Consider the following 10,943-nt stretch of genomic DNA (forward strand, 5'->3'; position numbering starts at 1 on the left):
CTGTTTTTCTCTCTTTTAACTCTTTTTACCGGTTTGTGCATCACGCCCTATATAGGGCCAGGGGTAATAGAATAATATTCTCTTATGGGTAACAGAATAGTCCAGCCCTATATATATATATATATATATATATGTGTGTGTGTGTGTGTGTGTGTGTGTGTGTGTGTGTGTGTGTGTGTGTGTGTGTGTGTGTGTGTGTGTGTGTGTGTGTGTGTGCTAGTCCCTAGTCCCCTCTGACCTCTTCGATGTGTAGTATATACCTTGCTGGTCAAATTAACCTCACTGCCGGCTGTTCGTCAAAATGATGGATGAGGACCTCGCGGGCCCATAGAAAGCGTCATACGCGAGTATCGAGTGTCGTGTAGGACAACCATCGACTGCATGTAGCCAAAACATGTATGTATGAAAGGGTTGTGTAATGTTTTAAATTACGAATTCACGACTCTGATGTGGCACCGGCCTGCCTAACAAAACGGCCAACCCACACGGTGGCTCACAACTTGTAGTGTACTGCGAGCCACTCGCCACCCCCAGACACACACACCCACACACACACCGTGAATCCACCTCAACTACGATGCATGTTAAATTAATTATCCCACAGTGGACATATATATGTTACCAAAGGAGGGACGTTTTAATTTCAAAAAAATCAAAGATCATTAAGACATTTTAGTACATTAATTGATTGATTTTCTACGGGTATAATGTGCAAAATTCAAATTCGAGCTACATGCACACGTGACAGTGCACCTAAATGGATTGCAAAAACACATGTGTCTCACTGGGTGCATGTTTACTCCCCATGCAACAAATTTCAAACAATGAGAATCTTAATTTTTAAATTCTAGTACATCCAAAACTTATTTGAAGTTCATGAACTTATCATGTTGTCATATGGACACCAATACAAAGTTGCATTGTACTATTTTTGGTCAAATTTGAGACCGGTTTTGATGTAATCTTTATCTAATTACAAACGGGAGATTATTAATAATTGGCAACCAATATCCCAAACGTACTATTTATTCGAACCGTGAGCGTCAAACCAACAATGGATACGTGTCATGCTTCGGTTAAGCAAAAAATAAAGCGGCATCATTAATCATCCAAATAGAAAAACAATATACGTGCCGCCACGCGACCCGTGAACCGTGCAAGAAGGCGTGAGTTGACGGGACGCATGCGAGCAGTCCGCCGCGCAGGCAGACTGAGAGGCGTGCGTGCAGGTGTTGAATTGACGAAGGCGTGCTCGCTGCGCAGTGTCATCGGGAGGCGTGCGAGTAGCTGTGTGAAACGACAGTAGGCATGCCAGCAGTCCGGTGTGCAGGCTCACCGGGAGGCAAGCCAGCGGTTTGACCGCCGCCCGCCTCTCTCCCACTACTCCATATTAATGGTGCGCCCGAGTGGCTGCACCCCCCATCCTCGCCACAATCCCCTCTCTCCGCTTACATCCTCGACGCCACTCTCAGTCATCAAAGTCGTCAGTGTATGAGGATGCCGCCGAAGCGCCCCATCAGAGGGAGTGGCGACGCCGAGGCTGCTAAAGCACCGGAGCACGGCATGGAGATGGAGACAGAGGTTGCCGTCATCGATGGCGTCGAGCTTCCACAACTGGAGGCGGAGTTCCACACCGACTCTGGTGACGACTCAGGCGACGACTCCGACGACCACTCCGGCGACGACTCCGATGACGACAGACAACTAGTTAGTCATCTATACCCATTTATGTGTCAAATAGATCCCAGGGTTTCTCTGGTTACTCCTGCCTCCCCCCTTTTTGGAATAGAAATCCTATGGTTATGTTCTCCCAATCCATCAAATCTGAGTAAGTTTTGTTAGATCCGTGTAGTGTATTGATTGTTTGAATGGTACAAGTGATAAGTGATTAGTTGTTTCATCTGTGGAAATGATTTCTGCTAGTAATCCGACTAGGGTTAGTGTTCGTGCTAATAATTCCTAGCCAGGACTTGACAATTGATTTTGAATGACCTACATATGTTTGTGCCATTATTTTCTTCAAGATTGGTCTGTACATAGACGAATGTGCTTAAAAATCGAACCATAATCTCTGGATATGTATAAATAAATAGCCATAATTTCCTAATCCTACTTCACGGCATGTATCGTTGCTTTGATGCCAATTTTTGGCAACTGCCAAATGTTCGCTAGAGATTAGTTTGTAACCATTAATTTGATGCCACATTTTTTTACTATTTGTATAGGTGCTGTCTGACGATGTGGACAATGAGGATGAAGATGTCCAGAGGAGGTACAAGAGGCAAATCCTGAGGGAGCTTTATGCGGGAATGCATAACATGCGTACTAGGACCTGGAACGGCGGCTATCGATGCCCATTCTGCAACCACAAGCTTGATGACGCGTATCAAAGTGTTCTGGCGCATGCAAGAGGACGGGTCGTTGGCTCCTTCAAGAATAAGTATGCTCGCAAGGTGGAGCACGGCGTGTACGCCGAGTACCTGGAGAAACTTCAAGATCGTGCCGACTTGTGAGATGAGATGTGGGACCGAACTATATATGTACGCTTGAGCATGCTTAATGATGGTTGAACTATGCTTGTGTACGTGTACGCTAATTATCTATGTCTGAGTATGTTTAATCTATGTTTACTTATGTCTAACTATGAGATATGGATGCAATCAGTTCGGTTGATGGAATCTACCTCCGTCCTCGTTTATTGGTCCCCTTTGTAATTTGTGTTAAATGTTGACCAAAGATTTAACTAACAAAATGTTAGTGCAGGTCAGCAAAAATTATATCGTTGGATGCATATTTGAACAGTGTTCAATGATATAATTTTTGGTGACATGCATAAACATTTCTTAGTCAAATATTTGGTCAAAATTTGGTACAAATTACAGAGGGGACCAATAAACCAGGACGGAGGTAGTACGTCAATCACACACGGTTCCCAAAATTGGAACCGTGTGCAATGACTTTCATTTTGACTGTTGCTTCAATCACACACAGTTCCCAAAATTGGAACTGTGTGCAATGGCTTTCGTTTTGCTTCTTGAGTCAATCACACATGGTTGGCTCTAACAAACCGTTGCCTCCGAAATTCTTTATGGGACAGAAAACCCTCACCACCCAATTCAAAAAAAAAAGAAAACCCTCGCCATCCCCATGTCACAAAAACCCTCACCCCTACCCGCCACCCCATGCCTCAGGTCCCCATTCATACCTGCACAAGCTCCTCCGCGTCTATGCATGGCACCGCCTATCGCGGCGGTAACCACTTAGCTCAACGCCTGTCGCCTCCGCCAGACTACAGGCAAACCCCACTGCATTTCGCCACTTCCGCTTGTCGTCGCCTATAGCCATCGACTTTCTCGATGCTACTCGTGGTCGACCCAGCTCCGCTCGGTTGGGGAATCTGCCGTACTGATGGTTTTTTCTCATGGACGACAAGGTAACTAATTTAATGATATATTATCTCATCTCTCATCCCAGTTCATCTGCCTCATTTAATCACCCGGCAAAAATCGACGTGAATTCATTTTTATTCGTGCAGATTTGAGGGTTTTCATTCATTCATAGAGTGTACAGTGCACGGACACATCAGGACCTTGCGACCTCCGCCAGAGATTCCATCTCACCGTTCTAGATGACTTGAGCATGTGCGCGGTATGTTCAATCTCACCCTAAATCGGTTGGCATGGCCTACTTTCCTGAAGATATTCTAAATATTGCTACATTTGGATAAAAGGTGCCACATGCACCATATACGTCAAAGGGGATTTTTTTCCCCTCTTCTTTCTATATTAGGCAAATTAATGATGTATTGTTCTTTCGATTACTCTCATATTTCCATGACATCATGTTTACCCTATCTGTTTAAATATAGATTTTTGTCCTTCGATTTCAACTGTTGTACAGTTCTTTAAATTTGGGCCCATATTTGCATGTTACCATATTTTCTTTAACAATCCTACCATTTTCTGCAGCGCATCCCTTGCTATGCAACAGATTATGTAGTGCACAATTTTTCCCTTTACATAGATCAAGGCTGCACGGGTGTCATACTGCACACAAACCATGGATTTACAATCATTGCTACTATATTACTTGATGAACGTGGTGACTCCTATTTTGGCGTTGGCTTTTGGAAAGAAATTTCTAAGTTTTATGTACTGAAAGCTGGCACTAAAATTGGACTGCACATAAAAGGGCCTGGTCATGAGATATATGCTAACTTCCCCGACAAAATCATCCGTCCTGAGTTTGTTCGAAGTAAGTTTTCTTTCCAACTATCTGCATGTTGACTTACTCATCAATGTTAAATGAATTGTGTAGTATTTAAGCAACCAATTGTTATTCCCTTTTCTTACTATATTCCTACCTAATAACTTCTAGTTACCAATACACTTTTCTATTGCCCTGTTTTAACTAAATATTCCCTGTACTCTCATTTCTATCAGAAAGCACCGCTGACAAAGAGACTCCGGAGGTGTAGAATGGGCCTTCCAACAAGCGGAGGCGGGGCAAGCTAGAACCGCAAGCGATTCCAGCAGGCATAGACTTCATCAGCAGCCTCCCCGGTGATATGTTGACAGTCATCATCTCCCTCCTCCCAATCAAATGGGGAGCAAAGACAACCATCCTTTCCCGGCGGTGGCGCCCCCAATGTAACTTCACCCCTCTCGACCTCATCGACACCCACGAGCTCTGCCATGGCTATCGCAAAAGCTTGGATGCGTTCTCTAAGATCCTTGGCGGTCACCCTGGCCCAACCAGAGGTCTTAGAATGGGCAAGTTTCGTTCCAACGGTAGGGATCGAGGCAAGCTTGATGACTGGTTTGGATCCCCCGCCCTAGATCAGCTCGAGGAGCTCATTTTTTATGATGGGCATATGCGCTCGCTGCTAACGTCCGCGCTCCGCCTCGCCCCACGATGCATGTCGCTAAGTTCAGGAACTGTCGTCCCCCTCCCCCCTTAATGACGCGCCCGCTCTTATTCTAGCACGACTGAATCACCTCGAGCTCGTCGCCGTCTGCCTCTCAAACAGTGACATGGAGCGCCTGCTCCGTGGCTGTACTGCACTCGAGTACCTTCGTCTTCAGGCGATCAATGGGTTGAGTACATTCCACATCACCTCCATGACTCTCTGGACTATTTATGTGTGTTGCTGGTTCGGCAGGAAGACATCACAAGATGTGTACCATAGTATGGTCATTGAGGACACACCTGCACTTGAGAGATTACTTGTACTTGATCAAGTAGGTCCAACAAGAATCAATGTCATTTCTGCGCCCAAATTGACAGTGGCGGGCTAGTCGTCTGACCAATACTCCAAACTTGTTATTGGATCCCCACTCGTTCAGGTACAACAGCCGCCTTCTACTTCTCCTTCTACAAATTAACATTATTTCTAATTTTTAAGATGTTTGTTCATCTGTCATTCAGAAAATGATTCCGACAAGCCTGACCGCGAAACTGCGCACAGTGAAGGTCTTGGCACTAGAATCTATCGGCCCCAACCTGGAGCAAGTTGTCACTTTCCTGAGATTCTTTCCGTGCTTGGAGAAGCTATATATCGAGGTGATATTCCTTTCCTGTTAAATGTTAACCATAAGGGAGTTCAATTTGTGACACCTTTTTCCAAGTTTACAATGACAACGTACTACAATTTCTGAAGGATTCTTTTGGAGGATTTCAGTACATACATGTCTCCTTTTCCAAGTTTCCAATGACAATGCTTGATCCATATGGTTACAATCCATATGCATTTCTCCTTTGGATTCATCTGTGCTAGTTTTCTTAGGGAACTTTTCATCAACTCCAACATCTTGTGAAGATGGAAGATGGCATGTTAATGCCCATGTTAATCATGTCAGATCAAAGATGGCATGTTAGTGCATTTTACAAATCCTGCAAACCAAATAGGCCTGTAGTAGTGTTCAAAACTGCATCTAGGCACTAACACATTTTCTTCTTTTGCAGATGAGATTAGGCACAGTGGTGGATAATGTGATACAATATAACAATCACGTCGAATGCCTAGATCTGCATCTCTCAGAAATTACTTTGAACTCCTACCGAGGGACCTTACTGGAGGTTATATTCACCAGGTTCTTTGTTGTCAGAGCAAGGGTGCTGAAGGTAATGAGGTTTGCCCTACATTTATTTCGGAAAAATGAATGGTTTGTTGATCAGCGCCGGCGCCTGCGGCAGAATGGAATAGGCTCCAAAAATGTTGAATTTCATTTTGGAACTTCAGATGATAGAGTAATTGGAACTCATTGTGTCAACCCCATACATGACTTCTCAGTGGCTGGCCCCTTTGCAAAAGTTGTGAGGTTTTGAAACCAGACTTAGAAGTGGTAGTATTAGTTTGAACCTCTCTGATATCCATGTTCAGCGGATCAGCGCAAGCATTTGTAGCTGATGAGCTGAATTTCATTTCTAATATCAGTTTGAACCTTTTAATCTTTGAATTTGAGCCATATAACTCTGGAATTTGAAACTTGTAATATTTCGAGCCTTTGTGGTACAATCGTTGAAATAGCATCGTATGAGACTCGTATATTGGTAGCACTATTTTGAACTTAATATGCAATGGTCTTAGATTTGACTTTATTAACCATTCTCGAATTTGTTTACCTTGACGATCTCACAGCACACGATCTGTATAGCTAACTCGACTGCGATCTTGGAAATTATTGCACATAGTTGGTTTCTTCCACTGATACGTCTTCAACGTATCTATAATTTTTGATTGTTCCATGCTATTATATTACCCCTTTTGGATGTTTATGGGCTTTATTTTACACATTTATATCATTTTTGGGACTAACCTACTAACCGGAGGCCCAGCCCGTATTGTTGTTTTTTTTGCCTATTTCAGTATTTCGAAGAAAAGGAATATCGAACGGAGTCCAAACGGAATGAAACCTTCGGGGGCGTCATTTTTGGAACGAACGTGATCCAGAGGACTTGGAGTGCAAGTCAAGAAGCAGCCGAGGCAGCCACGAGAGGGGAGGGCGCGCCCACCCCTATAGGGCGCGCCCCCCTGTCTTGTGGGCCCCTCGGGCGGCCACCGACGTACTTCTTCCTCCTATATAAGCCTACGTACCCCGAAAACATCCAAGGAGCCAACAATACACAATTTCCACCGTTGTAACCTTCTGTATCCGCGAGATCCCATCTTGAAGCCTTCGTCGGCGCTCCGCCGGAGGGTAATCGACTACAGAGGGCTTCTACATCAACACCATAGCCCCTCCGATGAGTTGTGAGTAGTTTACTACAGACCTTTGGGTCCATAGTTATTATCTAGATGGCTTCTTCTCTCTTTTTGGATCTCAATACAATGTTCTCCCCCTCTCTTGTGGAGATCTATTCGATGTAAACTCTTTTTGCGGTGTGTTTGTCGAGATCCGATGAATTGTGGGTTTATGATCAAGTTTATCTATGAGAAATATTTGAATCTCCTCTGGATTCTTTTATGTATGATTGAGTTATCTTTGCAAGTCTCTTCGAATTATCAGTTTGGTTTGGCCTACTAGATTGATCTTTCTTGCCATGGGAGAAGTGCTTAGCTTTGGGTTCAATCTTGCGGTGTCCTTACCTAGTGACAGAAAGGGTTGCAAGGCACGTATTGTATTGTTGCCATCGAGGATAAAAGGATGGGGTTTATATCATATTGCATGAGTTTATCCCTCTACATCATGTCATCTTGCTTAATGTGTTACTCTGTTCTTTATGAACTTAATACTCTAGATGCAAGCAGGAGTCGGTCGATGTGTGGAGTAATAGTAGTAGATGCAGGCAGGAGTCGGTCTACTTCTTGCGGACATGATGCCTATATACATGATCATGCCTAGATAATCTCATAATTGTTCGCTTTTCTATCAATTGCTCGACAGTAATTTGTTCAACCACCGTAATACTTATGCTATCTTGAGAGAAGCCACTAGTGAAACCTATGGCCCCCGGGTCTATCTCTTATCATATTTGCTTTCAATCTACTTTTATTTGCATCTTTACTTTTTGCATCTATATTATAAAATACCAAAAATATATTTATCTTATCATACTATCTCTATTAGATCTCACTTTCGCAAGTGGCCGTGAAGGGATTGACAACCCCTTTATTGCATTGGTTGCGAGTTCTTTGTTGGTTTGTGTAGGTGCGTGGGACTTTTGAGGATCCTCCTACTAGATTGATACCTTGGTTCTCAAAAACTGAGGGCAATACTTACACTACTATTGTTGCATCACCCTTTCCTCTTCATGGAAAACCAACGCAAGCTCAAGACGTAGCAAGAAGGATTTCTGGCGCCGTTGCCGGGGAGGTCTTTGCTCAAGTCAAGATATACCAAGTACCCATCACAAATCCATCTCCCTCGCATTTAGATTATTTGCCATTTGCCTCTTGTTTTCCCCTCCCCCACTTCACCCTTGCCGTTTTATTCACCCTCTCTTTCCCAATCTCCTCCTCTCTTTTTGCTTGCCCTTTTTCTGTTTGCTTGTGTTGGATTACTTGTTGCCATGGCGCAAGATAATACCAAATTGTGTGATTTCTCCAATACCAATAATGATGATTTCCTTAGTACTCCGATTGCTCCTCTTAATGATGTTGAGTCTTGTGAAATCAATACTGCTTTGCTGAATCTTGTTATGAAAGATCAATTCGCCGGCCTTCCTAGTGAAGATGCCGCTACTCATCTAAACAACTTTGTTCATTTGTGTGATATGCAAAAGAAGAAAGATACAGAACAAAATTGTTAAATTGAAGTTATTTCCGTTTTCAGTTAGAGATCGTGCTAAAGTTTGGTTTTCGTCTTTGCCTAAAAATAGTATTGATTCTTGGAACAAGTGCAAAGATGCTTTTATCTCTAAGTATTTTCCTCCCGCTAAGATTATCACTCTTAGGAACGATATTATGAATTTTAAACTACTTGATCATGAGCATGTTTCCCAATCTTGGGAAAGAATGAAATTGATGATTCGCAATTGCTCTACTCATGGTTTGAATTTATGGATGATCATACAAAAATTTTATGCCAGTTTGAACTTTGCTTCTAGAAATCTCTTCGATTCGGCCGCGGGAGGCACGTTTATGGAAATCACGTTAGGAGATGCTACAAAACTTCTTGATAATATTATGGCTAATTATTCTCAATGGCACACCGAAAGATCTTCTGGTAAAAAAGTGCATGCTATAGAAGAAATCAATGTTTTGAGTGGAAAAATGGATGAACTTATGAAGTTGTTTGCTACTAAAAGTACTCCTCTTGATCCAAATGATATGCCTATGTCTACTTTGATTGAGAATAATAATGAATCTATGTATGTGAATTTTGTTGGTAGGAATAGTTTAGGAAACAATGCTTATAGAGGAAACTTTAATGCTAGACCGTTCCCTAGTAATTCCTCTAATAATTATGGAAATTCCTACAATAATTCTTATGGTAATTTTAATAAGATGCCCTCTGATTTTGAGAATAGTGTGAAAGAATTTATGATTTCTCAAAAGAATTTTAATGCTTTGCTTGAAGAAAAATTACTCAAAGTTGATGATTTGGCTAGGAACGCTGATAGACTTTCGCTTGATGTTGATTCTCTTAAACTTAGATCTTCTTCCCCTAAGCATGATATAAATGAGTCTCTCAAAGCAATGAGAATTTCCATTGATGAGTGCAAGGAAAGAACCGCTAGATTGCGTGCTAAGAAAGATTGCTTTATAAAGGTGTGTTCTTCTAGTTTCCATGAAAATAATGATGAAGATCTTAAAGTTATTGATGCGTCTCCTATTAGATCTTTGTTTTGCAATATGAATCTTGATAATTATGGGACTGAAGATGAGTCAACTTTACCTAGAAGGCGTCCCAAGAATTCGGAGTTTTTAGATCTTGATGCTAAATTTGGTAAAAGTGGGATTGGAGAGGTCATGACTTTAAATAGTATTGAACCCACTATCTCGTATTTCAAGGAATTTGATTATGATAATTGTTCTTTAGAAGGTTGTATTTCCTTGTTGCAATCCGTTGTTAATTCTCCTCATGCTTATAGTCAAAATAAAGCTTTTACCAAACATATTGTTGCCTTGATGCAATCTTATGATGAAAAACTTAATTTGGAAGTTTCTATACCTAGTAAACTTAATGATGAGTGGGAACCTACTATAAAGATTAGAATTAAAGATCATGAGTGTTTTGCTTTGTGTGATTTGGGTGCTAGTGTTTCCACAATTTCGAAAACTTTATGTGATATTCTAGGTTTCCATGATCTTGATGATTGCTCTTTAAATTTGCACCTTGCGGATTCCACCATTAAAAAGCCAATGGGAAGGATCAATGATGTTCTCATTGTTGCAAATAGAAATTGGGTGCCCGTAGATTTTATCGTTCTTGATATAGATTGCAATCTTTCTTGCCCTATTATTCTTGGTAGACCTTTCCTTAGAACGATTGGTGCGATTATTGATATGAAGGAAGGGAATATTAGATTCCAATTTCCATTAAAGAAAGGCATGGAGCATTTTCCAAGAAAGAAAGTCAAATTACCGTATGAATCTATCATGCGAGCTACTTATGAATTAAGTGCCAAGATGGCACTACTTAGATCTATCTTCGCTTTTATGCCTAGCCAGGGGCGTTAAACGATAGCGCTAGTTGGGAGGCAACCAATTTTCTTTGTGTTTTTTGTTTTTGTTCCTGTTTAGTAATAAATATTGCATCTACCTTCTGTTTAGATGTGTTTTTATCTTTTAATTAGTGTTTGTGCCAAGTAGAACCTATAGGATAACCTATGATGATAGTTGATTTGATTCTACTGAAAAACAGAAACTTTGCGCACACAAATTTAGGTTTTTTAAATCACAGAAACGTGCTTTTGCGTTGATACTTTTTGCTGCTGATCAATAGATAAATTTTCCAGAACTTCCTATTTTGGTAGGATTTTTAAAGTTCCAGAAGTTT

Source organism: Triticum dicoccoides, chromosome 2B (genome assembly GCF_002162155.2).
Source record: "Triticum dicoccoides isolate Atlit2015 ecotype Zavitan chromosome 2B, WEW_v2.0, whole genome shotgun sequence".
NCBI lineage: Eukaryota > Viridiplantae > Streptophyta > Magnoliopsida > Poales > Poaceae > Triticum > Triticum dicoccoides.